The sequence below is a fragment of the Amblyomma mixtum genome, chromosome 7, assembly GCF_055824585.1.
Source record: "Amblyomma mixtum isolate Tamu chromosome 7, ASM5582458v1, whole genome shotgun sequence".
Taxonomy (NCBI): domain Eukaryota; kingdom Metazoa; phylum Arthropoda; class Arachnida; order Ixodida; family Ixodidae; genus Amblyomma; species Amblyomma mixtum.
In genome coordinates, this window is record NC_143018.1 from 148,555,681 (window position 1) to 148,573,566 (window position 17,886).

The window sequence follows — 17,886 nt, forward strand, 5'->3', positions numbered from 1 at the left end:
CTCGAGTTATTGATCACTTCGCTCTCGCCCTACCATAAGCTTGCCGTCCAGGTTGGACAAATTGATAGAGCGACTGCTCCTGTGAAGTGGTGGTTCTGAGTTCGAACACCGGACCAGGACGAATCTTTCTTTAACTACGAACTTTCTGTGAAAGCTGTATAGCTTTCCTTTGTAGCCATTTGGCTGTGCTCGAGTGGATGTCAATGAGTAATTACTCCTTATTACAGATGTTTTGTCAACGCCAAACTGATTCAGTAGCAACAAATAGTAGAAGGGTAAAAGCATGCTGCTCCCAAAAATTTCTTTAAGCATGTTATAAAATGTATGCTGTATTGTTTTAACTGCTGCAAAGAAATAACGGTGATGTTAGATGCCCAGCCCCTATTAGGTAAACATAGCTCGCAATTAACACAGTGGATGGAAAAGAAATATGGACTTCAACCCTCACGACGACCCTCACCCCAGTAAAACAAAAAGTGCCAGTGTTGCCATACTTGAGAGCTTTGCTCTTTAAAATTGCAGTAGACTGCTACTCAAAGTTGACAAAAAAATGCGTCTCGTTTTCTGCATGTGCATTCCACAGTGCTGGTGCCATTTTCACTGGCCATTGACATTCAGTCGCATGATGTGCACCCCGCTCCTCGAGTTGATTTTGTTTGTCTTGTGAACCTGCCGTCAAAATCAGTGCAGGATAATGCTTCCCCAGTTGATCTGCAGTTAACCTTGTCCTTTGCCAGCTGCTGTCACCCTTTCTCCACAGAGAAGGGCGGTGGGAGTCCAAGCTAGGTGGAGTTGAAATATTTGACTAGTAGTGGACAGGGATCCTGCGGTTTGTTGAGTACACAGGCAAATTGGAGACTTATGGAAGAATTTTTTTACCAGCCAAAAAAGACGCATACACAAGACAGAACCGCACAGGACAAGGGCTGGTAAAAGCCGTAGTCCTCTGTGGTTCTCTCTTGTGTATGCGTGTTCCTTGGCGGGTAAAAAAATTCCTCCGCAAGTCTCCAATTTGCCGGTGTCCTCCACAGATTGGAGGATCCCTGTCTGTTACTAGTCAAATTTCATTACTCCACCTGGATTGGACTCCCACTGCCCTTCTCAAACTTTTGAAATCCTGTTGCCCTAGCAGATCATCAGCTGTCGGTTGTATTACTTTCGCTTCAGTGAAATTTGACATGTAGCGGACAGGGATCCTAGAATTTGTGGAGTACACAGGCAAACTGGAGACTTATAGAATTTTTTTACCAGCCAAGGAAGACGCATACACAAGATTCGTTGTCTGTGTTTCACAACTGAAAGTTCTAAATGCGTGCAAAAGTGTATCGTGCATTCGCACGTATTTTGAAAACTCAGTTTCTGCAGCATTAGGTTTTCGGAATTGGAGCTGTAGCATTGCCGCCACAGAATCCCGCTCGTTAACAAAGCGCACACTTATTTGCTAGGTATATATTCGGTATACCGCAACCAGTACAACGTCACTGTTTGGAAGGTTCTGTCGTGAAATTTCTGATTGTGCAAGGTAGCTTTTCTTTTAAATTCAAGCGCTCTCTATTTGCTTTTTCCTGTGCATATTCATCGGTCGTTTCAATTCGGAAGCGTTGGTGCTGCAAGACGTGCATACGGAAGCTACGTTTGTGCACAAAGCTCCTGAATTTTTGAAAGCGCAGCTCTGACAGTTCTCGTTGTCATAAATAAGTACAAAGCAGCCTAATCTTTTTAGGCACACCATTTCATGCTCTTAGCTGTTTCTGAGAAACAGGCTGCCTTTTTTTCTGTTTTTGGTGTGAAACATTCCTAACAACTTCTTTCTTTCTCGATGCACAGATAGCCTATGCATACACGGGCAGCTTGATTGCAATATTTAGGGCAATATTTATAACAGGTGCAGTGAGCCTTGGTGCATGTGGACAGAAATTAAGCTAGGGTGGGGTGGGGTATTTTCGCACAGGGTAATATTATGCGGAGGGTTTGGCGTATTGAAACCGAGTCTTTCTGAGCTCTTATTAGACGTCCCAGCACCAGGACAGTAGTTGAGGCTTTTCTTCTTTGTTGTCTAGTCAATGGTTTCCATCACATAAAATAGCCTTAATTCTAGCTATCCCGTGGCCGTCTAACAGAACGATGCAGATATACTGAAGTGATCAGTGTTGCATAAAAGTAGTGAGAACATTGCAAATGCAAGGCAACTTCATTGGTTTGCAGTGCACTAACGTGGCAGTCAGAGAGAATTACACATTACATTTGCAAATCTAAATTGTGCATAATAGTATGGACTGGCACGTAATGTGCGAAGTAATCACAGTTATCTCGTTCATGCCAAATGCTAGTGTCAAACATTGTCAGTATTGCATATTTATAAAGAGCAGGCATGCTGCGCCTAACTTGTCGTTGGATAGTTTTTATTAGTATGAAAGCAAAAAGTTTACACATGGCTGTCGTGTTCTTGCGTGGGAAGTAGTATTACCTTAAATGAGTATAAACACCAAATTTTTGGTTATGTGTGTTCTTTGTAGTGACGTGCTGGGCATTCGTATACATAGAATTGTTGCATAGTATTCGTCTCCAATCGCTAAATAATTACAACCAGGACAGCAGCGGTCATGTTGGTTATTCATTCTTGATGGAACAGCGCAAAACATCGGGACAAGAGACAAGCGCTGACTTACAACTGGTTTTTATTTCGAAGAAACATTGCTTCTTATACCTTCTTCACCCTCTCAAAAAACACATGCGTCGCAACCATATCGTTCAAGCGTCCACAAAAAAGCATAAGACAAATAATCACAGATATTTATAATCACATTTTTAACATGTCAAATTCTTTCTTAGTCAAAGCAACAGACGGCGTGCTGACACAATCGTCGCGCAGACTCGCTATCGAAGCTGCCTCGATTATTTCCCGGACTAACTGGTCTTTGTGATTAGCCAAAGCTTTGCATTTTTGGAAAACCGGTGCACAACTACTTGAAGGGCAATCTCTGCAATGGATTTCCAGGTTCCTGCAAGCTTGCTCGAAATTATTTTTGTGTTCTAGCAGCCTTTCATTCATGCACCTGCCAGTCTGCCCAATGTACTGTTTACCGCAAGTCACTGGCAACGAATAAACAAGGCCTTCGGTGCACTCCACAAAGGGGGTTCGATGCTTTATCGTGCATCCCTGCTTCTTTTTGGTCGGATCGGAGTTGACTCGTCTGCACAGACTTTTGAGTTTATTAGGAGCAGTCATCACTACATTCACGCCAGCTTTTCGACCTATGCCTTTCAGGCGATGGGAAATATTGTGAAGATACGGAATTGCTACTACCGGCCTCCTTTCTTTCTGTTTCTGTGCATCATCTTGCTGCTCGGGCCTAGCCTGCATCAGGTGCTTTTTCATCTGCTTGGCAACAGATACCAACAGGTGCGAGGGGTAACCCGAGTTGCCAAGCCGTTCCGCCTGGCAAAGAAAGCTCACATTCATTTTGTGAACACAGGATTTCCTCAAGGCATTCGTGAAGCACAAGTTCACAATAGCCCTCTTGGTCAGCTTAGAGTGAGCTGATTGGAAGGGCATTGGCGCTTTCTCCGCTCTGGGCTCATAGGCCCAGCAGGCGTGCCCTCTAGTGAACTCAAGTCTCAGGTCTAAAAACCTGAGTGACCCTTGAGCAGGAAGCTCGTGCGTGATAATAAGTGGCTGCAAAGCCTGCGCAAAGCGACCCACCTCCTCCATTACTGCTTCTAGCGTATTCGCCCTTTGGCCATCACAAAGAACTAGGTAGTCATCAACGTACCTGAATACCTTTTTAACACTAGTACCTGCAAGGGTTACGTTCAGGAACCTGTCTTTTCGCGCCAAGTACAAATCACTGAGTAGAGGCGCGATACATGAACCAATGCAAACACCGCGTTTCTGGAGATACACTTTTTCCTCCCAACAGACGTAAGTTGACCTGAGGTACACTGCTAATAGCTCCAGGAACCCTCTAATAGACATTCCGCAGGCGTTTTGAAATGCAACAGCACCATGCGTATCTATGCATTCTTCTACAGACACCATCAGCTCGTCATGCGGTATGGAATAATACAAATCTTTTACATCAACTGAGCATGCGGCAAAGGCACTGCTAGAATTGTCAGTTAAAAATCTAGCTATATCGTCCGAAGATTTCACCTGAAATGGGTCGTCAATTGTTAGTAGTTTTAATTTTGCTTGCAAGAAGACACCAAGAATCTTTTGCCACGTCCCTCCCTCAGAAATTATTACCCTCAAGGGCCAGTCTGGTTTGTGAGTTTTTACAGTGAAAAACGCGTCCAAGTTAGACTTCTTGCAAGTTTTTATGCCTCGAAGGAGGTAGTCAAGTTTAAGTTCTTTGCATAGCTTCATAGCAGTTACCTTTGCTTTCCTAACAGCTGATGTCTTGTGCTCGTCAAAAACAGAGCTGATGGTTTCTAACGCCTTAGTTTTGTACAAGTCCTTGGAAATCACAGCAAAGCCCCCCTCTTTGTCAGAGGTCAGCAACGCAAGGGAATTGTCTTTCAAGTACCTTACAGTACGTCCCACTGGGAGATTCCTCTCGCAGAGCTGGTAGCGGCCAACGACGTCGGCTCCGTCTGAAATACACCTTGCACTTTCCGACTCAGGGCTTGCCTTGGCAACGCGCCGCACCATGGCAAGAAGCTCCGGTGTTGTCTTCTTCGGTTGGATGGCAAACTTAGGCCCAAGGCTAAGCACCTCGCGGACCGGTTGTGGCAGAACATCCACACCAAGCGTGTGGATCTTGTTTTCTTGGCTTTGTTCGGTCATGCCTCTTCTCCTTTCATTGTAGTCAGCGCGCAGCAAGGTGCAAGGAAAGTGCAAGGTGTATTTCAGACGGAGCCGACGTCGGTGGCCGCTACCAGCTCTGCGAGAGGAATCTCCCAGTGGGACGTACTGTAAGGTACTTGAAAGACAATTCCCTTGCGTTGCTGACCTCTGACAAAGAGGGGGGCTTTGCTGTGATTTCCAAGGACTTGTACAAAACTAAGGCGTTAGAAACCATCAGCTCTGTTTTTGACGAGCACAAGACATCAGCTGTTAGGAAAGCAAAGGTAACTGCTATGAAGCTATGCAAAGAACTTAAACTTGACTACCTCCTTCGAGGCATAAAAACTTGCAAGAAGTCTAACTTGGACGCGTTTTTCACTGTAAAAACTCACAAACCAGACTGGCCCTTGAGGGTAATAATTTCTGAGGGAGGGACGTGGCAAAAGATTCTTGGTGTCTTCTTGCAAGCAAAATTAAAACTACTAACAATTGACGACCCATTTCAGGTGAAATCTTCGGACGATATAGCTAGATTTTTAACTGACAATTCTAGCAGTGCCTTTGCCGCATGCTCAGTTGATGTAAAAGATTTGTATTATTCCATACCGCATGACGAGCTGATGGTGTCTGTAGAAGAATGCATAGATACGCATGGTGCTGTTGCATTTCAAAACGCCTGCGGAATGTCTATTAGAGGGTTCCTGGAGCTATTAGCAGTGTACCTCAGGTCAACTTACGTCTGTTGGGAGGAAAAAGTGTATCTCCAGAAACGCGGTGTTTGCATTGGTTCATGTATCGCGCCTCTACTCAGTGATTTGTACTTGGCGCGAAAAGACAGGTTCCTGAACGTAACCCTTGCAGGTACTAGTGTTAAAAAGGTATTTAGGTACGTTGATGACTACCTAGTTCTTTGTGATGGCCAAAGGGCGAATACGCTAGAAGCAGTAATGGAGGAGGTGGGTCGCTTTGCGCAGGCTTTGCAGCCACTTATTATCACGCACGAGCTTCCTGCTCAAGGGTCACTCAGGTTTTTAGACCTGAGACTTGAGTTCACTAGAGGGCACGCCTGCTGGGCCTATGAGCCCAGAGCGGAGAAAGCGCAAATGCCCTTCCAATCAGCTCACTCTAAGCTGACCAAGAGGGCTATTGTGAACTTGTGCTTCACGAATGCCTTGAGGAAATCCTGTGTTCACAAAATGAATGTGAGCTTTCTTCGCCAGGCGGAACGGCTTGGCAACTCGGGTTACCCCTCGCACCTGTTGGTATCTGTTGCCAAGCAGATGAAAAAGCACCTGATGCAGGCTAGGCCCGAGCAGCAAGATGATGCACAGAAACAGAAAGAAAGGAGGCCGGTAGTAGCAATTCCGTATCTTCACAATATTTCCCATCGCCTGAAAGGCATAGGTCGAAAAGCTGGCGTGAATGTAGTGATGACTGCTCCTAATAAACTCAAAAGTCTGTGCAGACGAGTCAACTCCGATCCGACCAAAAAGAAGCAGGGATGCACGATAAAGCATCGAACCCCCTTTGTGGAGTGCACCGAAGGCCTTGTTTATTCGTTGCCAGTGACTTGCGGTAAACAGTACATTGGGCAGACTGGCAGGTGCATGAATGAAAGGCTGCTAGAACACAAAAATAATTTCGAGCAAGCTTGCAGGAACCTGGGAATCCATTGCAGAGATTGCCCTTCAAGTAGTTGTGCACCGGTTTTCCAAAAATGCAAAGCTTTGGCTAATCACAAAGACCAGTTAGTCCGGGAAATAATCGAGGCAGCTTCGATAGCGAGTCTGCGCGACGATTGTGTCAGCACGCCGTCTGTTGCTTTGACTAAGAAAGAATTTGACATGTTAAAAATGTGATTATAAATATCTGTGATTATTTGTCTTATGCTTTTTTGTGGACGCTTGAACGATATGGTTGCGACGCATGTGTTTTTTGAGAGGGTGAAGAAGGTATAAAAAGCAATGTTTCTTCGAAATAAAAACCAGTTGTAAGTCAGCGCTTGTCTCTTGTCCCGATGTTTTGCGCTGTTCCATCAAGAATTACAACCAGATTTCTTTTCTTCCCTGTTTCAATAGCATAGCAATTGCTATGACATCAATGTTCAGTATAGGTTATGGAAGGCACAAAAAAGCTACTATATCGCTACTTCATCGTTTTAATTAGTTACAATGCTAAAGCCAGCCTGCCTTAAGAGTCGGAATCACAATGAATGACGAAGCCGCAATTATATTGCAGTTTTCCTCATGCCTCCCCTGGCTTATACTGACCTTTGATGCCATTGCCATTGCTCAGTTTTTAAAAGTGAAGTAGGAGAGAGAAGATATTTAATTACAAATTATTTAGCAGTCATAGGCGAATACTGTGTGGTTATCCGTGCATAGTAATGCCTTATGCATCATTAAAAACAAAAAAAAATGTGCAACTGAAATTTGCTCGGCTGCTGACCCAAAAGACGCGGGTTCGATCCCGGCCGCGGCGGCTGGAATTTCTTTGGAGGAGAAATTCTAGAGGCCCGTGTACTGTGCGATGTCAGTGCACGTTAAAGAACCCCAGGTGGTCGAAATTTCCGGAGCCCTTCACTACGGCGTCTCTCATACCCTGGGTCGCTTTGGGACGTTAAACCCCATAAACCAACCCAAACCAAAGTGAAATTTGTTGTCTGCCTCTTTGAGATGAAAAATTTTGAATTTTTCCTTCACTATTTTAGAGCATGAAATTCAGTTAATGGTATCTGAGAAACAGGAATTGCAACAGCCATTTCTCTTCAGCAAGAAAACTGTCATTGGTTTAAGTGTTTTCCCGATTCAAGGTTACCCTATATTTTAAACTGCACAGTGTATTATGTGACAAGAACCGTCAAGCACAATAGGTGTGGTTTTAGAAATGACTGGAAGTGATAAGGGAATACATTTACTTAGAGCAGGTAGTGACCGCTGATCCGGATCATGAAGAGTAATAACTAGAGGAATATGAATGGGGTGGAGTGCATATGGCAGGTTCTCTCAGATCATGAATGGCAGTTTTTCAATACCCCTCAAGAGAAAAGTATACAACAGCTGTATCCTACCGGTATTCACCTATGGGGGAGAAACGTGGAGGCTAACGAAGAGGGTTCAGCTTAAGTTAAGGACAACGCAACGAGCTATGGAAATAGAAATGATAGGCGTAACGTTAAGAGATCGGAAGCGGGCGGAGTGGGTGAGGGAACAAACGCGGGTTGAAGACATCCTAGTCGAAATCAGGAGAAAGAAGGGTGCTTGGGCAGGGCATGTAAGACGAAGGCAAGATAATCGCTGGTCCTTAAGGGTAACGGAGTGGATTCCAAGAGAAGGCAGGCGTAGCAGGAAGCAGCAAAATGTTCCATGGGCGAAGGTTTGCAGGAAGACGGTGGACATAGCTGGCGAAGGACAGGGTTAATTGGAGAACATGGGAGAGGCCTTTGCCTTGCAGTGGGCGTAGTCAGGCTGATCATGATACTTGCAGAAGAGCTTGCTCATGTTAAAATTTTCATTTGGTAAATATGTGCTTGTTTTACATGCACACAGCTTTTGAAAGGACTAGCATAGTGATAATTGTATTGGGCTTCATAAAATTGTAGCTCTGAATGAAGGTTTGCAATGAAAGGTGTCTGCACTTGGTCACAATATAGGTACACACTAGTGGCGACATGACACACACGATCAGTACATTCTAGTTGTATTCTTTCTTTTTTTTTCATGGGGTTATATGCAGGATAGTATGAAAAGGGCATTGGAATTGACTCTTACTTGCATTATTTTCATTCATGTTTGCAGGCACCCGGTGAAATGCACTCATAGCCAAAGCTCCTTCACTCAGCCGAGCAAGCTACGGCATCATCCAGCATCTTAGTTTCTTTTGAGCGCTTACAGCTCACTGCGGTGGATTTGGTAGATGGGTTTACTTTGCTTTTGGCAGTGTTCTTGGCATTTAATGTCAAGTACACCCCAAAAACAAAGCGGGCTTGTCTGCTGCTTGAGACACTAATGGGGCTTGATCCTAGCGAGCGCCTCCTGAGCGTGTTTTGGGCAGCCACAGCAATCACAGCAATGACTTGAGAAATAAAAGTTATCAGTGTTGTACATTTGTGTCATTATTTCTTGAACCATTGTTATTCCCAACGCAGACAGAGCACCATACTAATGTGCAAACTGTAGTGTAGCCATAAAGTAGTTGTATGAGCAAAAATTATTCTACTCAAAGATTATAATCCCTTTTGCTCATTACTCTTTTGTAGATGTAGCGCAGGTGGATCCTGCAAAACATATGACCAACTTGCTCTGAAGAATATGTGAAATAAGGAAATTAGTACGATACATTGAAAACACGTGAAACTCCTTTGGAAGGAGTAATATAAGATCTGGGCTGATACTCCTTGAAGGAGTATAGTCACTCTAACAAACGGAGTCCTGGAACTCTACCTGAAAGAGTAGTAGGATGCTGTTTCAATGTGGTAGCTTTACTCCCTCGGAGGAGTGCCTGTACTCTATTGCAGGAGTAGTACAGTACTCCTTGAGTAGGTGTTGGATCACTCTTTGTCCAGAGGGAGTAATTTTATTCTGGAAAAAGGAGTGGAATATGGGACAAGCGAATACTCCTTCAAAGTGTGTTCTGGGCACTCCTCTGCACTCCTTTAGTTCTAAGAGTGTAGGTCAGGTGGTTCCACAGGGTATCGGGATAAGCAGTCAGCGTCCAGGTGATGGCGCCCTGACTTGTACACGACGGAGTATGAGTATTCTTGGAGGCGCAATGCCCAGCGACCAAGGCGACCGGTGGGATCTTTTAGTGAAGACAACCAACAGAGAGCGTGGTGATCAGTGACAACAGCGAATGAACGGCCGAACAGGTAGGGTCTGAATTTAGCTACTGCCCAGACAAGGGCAAGACACTCGCGCTCAGTAATGGTGTAATTTTGCTCTGCGGCTGAAAGTAGGCGGCTGGCATAAGCGATGACTCGATCTTGACCCTGTTGACGTTGGGCTAGGACGGCGCCGATGCCATATCCGGAGGCGTCGGTGCGAACCTCAGTGGGAGACGACGGGTCAAAATGTGCTAAGATGGGCGGAGTGGTCAGCAAATGGACGAGAGATGAAAATGAGTTCTCTTGAGCAGGGCCCCAGGTAAAGGGCATGTCGTTCTTCAGAAGATCGGTGAGGGGACGAGCGATGCCGGCGAAATCTTTGATAAAACGGCGAAAATATGAGCACAAGCCGACAAAGCTGCGCACATCTTTCGACGACCTTGGAAGAGGAAAGTCCTTCACAGCTTGAATTTTGATGGGATCTGGGCGTACACCAGAAGCGTCAACGAGGTGTCCGAGAATAGTGAGTTGGCGACGACCGAACTTGCATTTCGATGAGTGCAGCTGATGTCCGGCGTTACGAAACACTGTCAGAATATTGGAGAGGCGCTCGAGGTGCGTGGCAAAAGTAGGCGAGAAAACCACAACATCGTCTAGGTAACAGAGGCAGGTGGACCATTTAAAGCCACGAAGAAGGGAGTCCATCATTCGTTCGAAGGTAGCTGGGGCGTTACAGAGGCCGAACGGCATGACTTTAAACTGGTATAAGCCATCAGGCGTCACGAAGGCGGTCTTCTCGCGGTCTTTTTCATCAACGGCAATTTGCCAGTACCCCGATCGAAGATCAATTGAAGAGAAATATTTGGCGCCGTGGAGGCAATCTAAGGCATCATCGATCCTTGGGAGTGGATATACGTCTTTTTTTGTGATGCGGTTGAGGTGCCGATAATCAACGCAGAAGCGCCAGCTGCCATCCTTCTTTTTCACCAGGACGACTGGTGAAGCCCAAGGACTTGACGAGGGCTCGATGATGTCTTTTGCGAGCATCTTGTCCACCTCTTGATTTATGACGGTGCGTTCGGCGCTGGACACTCGGTACGGACGTCTGCGGAGAGGAGCGGAATCACCGGTGTTTATGTGATGCGTCACCACAGAGGTCCGAGCCAAAACACGGCTATCAAAGTCGAAGATGTCGCGGAAAGATGATAAGAGGCACCTAAGATCGCGAGCTTGCATCGGCGGTAGGTCAGAAGCGATCATGTCTGCGTAGTCGTCCGTTGGGTTCGCTGTTGATGGGGCCGCAGGCAACCGGCATTGCTGAGTGGAAGGTAAGCAGCTGTCCACCACTGATATCACACATTCGGCAGCAGGGCACAGCGTGGCGAGTGAGATGCCTTGCGGGAGCGGTTGGATGGATGAACCGAAGTTCAGGACCGGAAGGCACGCTCGGTTGGCCGACATTGTAAATACAATGTGTGGAAGCGCAATGCTGCGCGTCAGGGCAACGTCAAGTTCCGGAGTGACTACGTAGTGACCATCAGGTACAGGGGGAACAGATGAGAAAGAAATGTAAGTTGCGGCTTGAGGCGGTAGACGGACAAAGTCGACAGCACATAGACGGTGGATAACTGGGGACGGCGACTCAGCAGAAAGAGGAAGGTCAAGCTGAACAACATTAGTGGCGCAGTCAATGAGGGCTGAATGCTCAGACAGGAAGTCGAGGCCAAGAATGACTTCATGAGGGCACTGGTCCAGAACAGAGAACAGAACGGATGTATGGCGGCCGGATATGGTCACACGGGCTGTGCATAGTCCAACAACATGAGCAGTTCCGCCGTCGGCAACGCGGAGAACGGCTTTGGGTGCAGGGGTCAGTACTTTGCGGAGGCGGAGTCGTAGGGCTGAACTCATGACGGATACGTGCGCGCCTGTATCGATCAGGGCTCTCACAGGCACTCCATCGACATGAATGGCGAGCAAATTATGGTGTGCGCGAAGGGCTAATCGAGGATTTTGGGACTGGGGCTGTACTGCAGCATCACCTCCAGACACTGTAGCGTCTAGTTTTCCGCTTGCGAGCGTCCGTAGGGGTCAGGAGAGGAGCGACGGCGTTGGGGCGAACGAGACTGGCGACGCAGGGTGGACGGGGAGCGGCTGGAGCAGGGAATCTGGCCGTCGACTGTAGCACTGTGCTGGGCTGGAGGGGGCGTGTAGTGGCTGGGCTGTTCGTCGTCTCGGTGGGAGCTGAGAGGACGGTATGTGCTGCGACGGGACCAATAATTTCGACAGTGGCGGGAGATGTGGCCAATGCGGTGGCAATGGAAACAAATGGGCCTGTCGTCGGTTGTCCGCCAGTCGTTAGGGTTTCGGCGACGTGGAGTGAAGTACGAAGGTCGTCCAGGAGCAATCGCAGTGATTTCGGGTGGTGGTGAAGACCGTACAGGACTGACGGGCTGGAAACCAAGGTTGGCAAGCTCTTGGCGGACGACAGCTTGTACCAGAGAGATGGTAGGTAAGCGGGTGTCGCCATCATGTAGATGCAGGGGGGCAGGGGACATAGCTTCGAGCTCGCGTCGGATGATGCGGGTCACATTTTCTGGGGGCGCTGGAGTTGCCCGGTGTCGCAGGTCTTCACATGAAGAAGTCGCAGCCGTGTTGGGGAGGCTTGTGTACGGCTGGCTAATACGCCTGCTTTTGGCTTCCTCGAAGCGTCGACATTCCTTAATAATTCCGTCGACTGTAGTGCAGCTCTTGTATACGAGCAAGTTGAAGGCATCGTCGGCGATTCCCTTCAACACGTGGCCGACTTTGTCAGACTCGGGCATGTTGGCGTCAACTTTGTGACAGAGGGCCAGCACATCTTGAATGTACGACACATAGGACTCCGTAGATGTTTGAGCTCGGGAGGCGAGGTCCTTCTTAGCGGCAAGCGTTCGGCCGAGCGGCCGTCCAAACAATTCGCGGAGTTTCTCTTTGCACACGTCCCAGCTGGTGAGATGGTCTTCGTGTGTCTCATACCAGACCCGGGCGGTGTCTTTTAGATAGAATATTACATTTGCGAGCATAAGGGTCGGATCCCAGCGGTTGTAGGTACTCACTCGCTCGTACATGTTGATCCAGTCGTCGACGTCAGTGTTGTCGGTACCAGAAAATGTCCCAGGGTCACGAGGGGGAGAAAGAACGAGTGATGTCATGGCCGGGGGCTGAGGTTTGCTGGGCGGCGTCGTGGGTCATGATGAGTGAAGGCAACTGGCGGCCGCTGCGGAGCTCCGTCGTCGGTAGACGTAGGGGAAATCCGCACCTCCACCAAATATGTTGCGGGAAAGAATATATTTACAGATATTTACAAATAGACAAGAACAGCTGCGAGCGGCACCGAGAACACAGTCCGAACTTCGTTGTCGTCTTCTACTCTTCCCACTCGTGCCATCACTCTTTGTCGTCGTCGTCTACCCGCATCAATATCATTCGGGCAGGTGAGGGATCCTGTTTGTAATAATGGAATCGGACTTATAACAGAGAAAGGTGTTACGGTTGTGAAGTACGCAGTGCTTGCGTGCTGGAAATTACAAACACTTTATTGCAAAAGCATTTGTTGGGCGAGTTGGTGTTTTTGATGATCCATAACTACAGCGCAAACGACAGGACAGAGATGAAGAAGGGACACCACACAGCGCTGACTCACAACTAAAGTTTATTGGATGCCAGAAGGTATAAATACCTCCCTGGCGGCCAGAAAGAATGCAGTCCACACTTACATGCGTGACTGACATAATAGTGCACCAGTCATATGCCGCCAAGCAAATCACATGCGCGAGAATACAATATAAGCAGTGACAGAATACAATATAATCAGTGACCAAGCACTTGTCAATATTCGCAATCAAGGTATCTTCTTTCTTTTTCTGACAACGCGACAGATGAAGCACTGATGCATTCTTCCGAGAGCCTACCTATTAAGTGAGCTTCAATGATCTCCCTTGCTAACGAGTCACGGTTCTTTTCTAACACTGCACTTTCCTGATAGTTTGGCGCACAGACGTAGGTGTCATCGTCATCTTCATTGCCTTTGCAGTGCCTGCAATGTTTCGCCACGTGTCCAGAGATAGCGACACGGGAGACATTATACTCATGCTCTCTGAGTCTTTCGTTTAAACATCGGCCGGTTTGGCCGATGTATCGCTTACCACAAGACAGTGGCAGCGAATATATCACCCCTTCCTGGCAAGGCACGAACTGTTTTGCGTGCTTTATCGGGCACTTGCGCGATTCTTTAATCTCTGAATTGACATTCTTAATCAGTGTCGCACAATCTGAAAAGAATCGGAAAACATGCAGGCGTTGATGTCGTCTTTTCGGCGCCCAAACGACTGTCCAGCCTGATTAAGAATGTCAATTCAGAGATTAAAGAATCGCGCAAGTGCGCGATAAAGCACGCAAAACAGTTCGTGCCTTGCCAGGAAGGGGTGATATATTCGCTGCCACTGTCTTGTGGTAAGCGATACATCGGCCAAACCGGCCGATGTTTAAACGAAAGACTCAGAGAGCATGAGTATAATGTCTCCCGTGTCGCTATCTCTGGACACGTGGCGAAACATTGCAGGCACTGCAAAGGCAATGAAGATGACGATGACACCTACGTCTGTGCGCCAAACTATCAGGAAAGTGCAGTGTTAGAAAAGAACCGTGACTCGTTAGCAAGGGAGATCATTGAAGCTCACTTAATAGGTAGGCTCTCGGAAAAATGCATCAGTGCTTCATCTGTCGCGTTGTCAGAAAAAGAAAGAAGATACCTTGATTGCGAATATTGACAAGTGCTTGGTCACTGATTATATTGTATTCTGTCACTGCTTATATTGTATTCTCGCGCATGTGATTTGCTTGGCGGCATATGACTGGTACACTATTATGTCAGTCACGCATGTAAGTGTGGACTGCATTCTTTCTGGCCGCCAGGGAGGTATTTATGCCTTCTGGCATCCAATAAACTTTAGTTGTGAGTCAGCGCTGTGTGGTGTCCCTTCTTCATCTCTGTCCTGTCGTTTGCGCTGTAGTTATGGACTTTATTGCACTGGGTCTGGAGCAGCGATCGTTTGTCGATCCCAGATGTGTTTGGCACATTGATGCTGAGCTTTATCACCGATTAAAGGACGGCCAAGCCAAACACCTGTGATGCGATGTTGTTGGAGTAGGACGTGCTCCAAGCACCGGTTCGTCGTCGTGCTCCGTGTTTGACGCCTTGCAAGCAGGTGTGACGCGCCTTCAGCGTTGTGCTGTGTATTACGTAGTTGCAACAGGCTATCTTGGTATGCGAGCGAAGAAATCAGCGGCTTTCGCCACGTTGCGTGTCCTTCGCAGAGGTGCTTAGATTTATCAGCGATGACGTCCGTTTTGCCTGTTATATTTCGATGGTCATCATCATCGATGTCTGTCAGAAATCAGCACAGCCGCGCAGCATACCTGTAGCCGGCAGGGATGCTGGGAGTGGCCCACCCATAGCGCGTACGCCTATAATTTATGTACGGCACGCCGGGGGCGTGACCAATGGTTTTGATTGACAGGTGAACTCGGAGCTAAACTCGTGAACGGTGAAGTGCCCCGAATTCATCTCGGGACTGTCATGGCGGCAGCAGCAGCAGCCTGGGTAATCACTTCCTGTGACGGCAAATGTCAGTACGGCCGGCTGGACCCGTTTACTGCCTTGGCCGACGACGAATTCCAGCGACATTTTGCCTCTCCAAAAAATCGGTACGATGGTTGTGTAAATAGTTAGGCGACGACCCACGCCTGCGGAGAGTGCGTACCGGGTCATTCGCTTTCGGTCGAAGAGCAATTCCTCTGCGCCCTCCGGTTCTTCGCGACCGGGAGCTTCCAGGGGAGCGTCGGCGCAGACCGCTTTATTGGACGCCAATAAAGCACTGTGAGCCGCTGTGTGGGGGACGTCTCCGACGCGCTTATCGACGCGGCTGTGCAGAAGCGGTGGCTCGCTTTGCCCACGACTGCGGCCGAGCGTACGTATGTTGAGGAGCGTTTCCTTCTGCGCGGCGGCATCACAGACGTCGTGGGATGCGTCCACGGGACCTACATTGGCGTAAAGGCCCCTTCGAAGTCCAGCCCTGACATGGTGAAGGCCAACTATTTCACGAGGAAGGCACATTATGCATTGAACATTGCAATGAGTAAAAAATAATTGTTCTCGCCAAGCCCTTTGGGCTACTCTACAGCACAGTGCCAAAGTCGATCCCAGACTCTTTTGGCGAAGACTGGATCAGCCGCTAACCGGTTCCACAGCACAATTCATAACATGCCAGGTACCTTAAGAGAGGCCCACAAAAAAAATAAAAGATGCCCAGGCTTAGCTTGGTTAAGCGAAGAATGCGTTGTATATTGCGCGGTCTTTTTTTTGAGGGCGAGGTATTGCTTGGCGGCACTCGATTTTCTCGGCAAGACGTCACGCGCCGGCGCAGCACCCCTAGCGGGAGGAGCGGGAGTCAGGTGGTGGCTGCGGCCGCGCGCGACCGCGCGAGTTGGGGCCCAGCTTTTCCTCCGTGACGTCACGCGCCGACGCAGTGCCCCTAGCGGGAGGAGCGGGAGTCAGGTGGTGGCTGCGGCCGCGAGCGACCGCGCGAGTTGGGGCTCAGCTTTTCCTCCGGCTGTCGTGACGTCATGCGTCACGTGGTTGCGCTGAAGGTCAATGGTGGCTGCCCGGCCGCGCTCAAGGGCTGAACTGAGTGATTGCAATATGCAACGCATAAAAGTGGGCTCCTCGGCAACGGCGAAATCGAAAGTTGCGGATGGCCACTTGTTAATCGGGCCACTGCAGAGCACTCACCACTGTGCTAATTAATTAAATCCCACGAGTGAATGTCATCTTTCGCACAAACCTCTCACTAGCATCTAAAAAGTATAGTCACAATGCTGCAGAATCGGGAAGATAACCGCCACTGCTGACCAAAAGCCGGTGCGAGCTCATTGACAACGAATTTCGGACAGCTCATATTAACGCGGTATGCACATAATGAGCAGATGCACTCAGTTCATTTCAGAACACGTCATCATATTCAAGCGATTCTGAAAAAAAAACGAGTTTTCTCATTCAACACACGCGAAATTCAACTTGCGATGAAAAAAAAATGTGAGATAAAAAGTTTCACCATGCGGGGTTTGAACCCACGCGCTCCCATTGCCTGTCGACTCTCCGGAGCGACGCGTTAGACCACACGGCCACAGAACAGCGCGGAGTGATACACCTCTCTTCATTTTTTTTTCCGCACTACTTCCGTAGCCTTCACAGCGATAACAGCGTTGCACATGTACCTCGTCGCCATTGGCGGTCAGCTGATGAGGGGCATTGGTAGCGTTCCCTCGCGGTACAAAGCAAAATTTAATAATGCATAAATCACTCCAAAGCGCTTTAAATCCAAATCTTGCACACTATAAAATGCTTATAAAGGTGTATTAAGTGCATTATAAAATTCAACAAACCTCGTTTGTCTAATTGCACACGCAGTGCACTTGGTGGAGCGACACACAAATGAAAAGTGCACCGGCGGTTGGCTCACGTGACCCGTTCTTTGTAGACTGCCCAAGAAGCCGATGAGGTGGCGCCGATGTGATGATGAAGCACGGAATATACCCAGATAACCCAATGAAGTTTGAGACGTGACGAGGGTGGGATTTTGTCCTGCTACCATTAGTTCACTCATCTGAGGGCGTCGCCAGAGCTCGGGAAGATTCCGAGTTTCAGCAAACTCGGGCCTTCCAGCATAGCGCCCCTGAACTTGAATTTTTCTCCTCGTCGCCACTTGTAACGAGTTAGTGGACCGAGCAATGCCGAGATGCGGACCGGCTCACGGGCGCCGTCAACGGCTAGGCTCGAAGAAACGGACGATGATGCACCGCGCTCCACTGGGCAACGAACAACTGCTCCTAGAGCCGCGTCCTTTTTATTGCCTTGCTGCATCGCAAGTTCTATTCCGTCGGCACCGGGTGGCGCCACAAAACAAACATACTTCTGAAGGAACCAGCGCACAAAACACAACGGACAAGAAAAAGGTGGTACACATTTTTCTCATTTCTTATGCCAAGGTTTATTATTTACGTCAAGAACACGCTTTAGCTCGTTTTTGTGACGCCGGCAGACAGGATCCAGGCTGGCCGGCCGGCCGGCATGCTCGGCGTTCCTCATGTTTGGACAAGAAAATACAAAACAGCCATGATACCAGAGAGGATGCTTCCTAGATTCGAGCAACGACAATATGCCTGTGCAAAAGTGGAT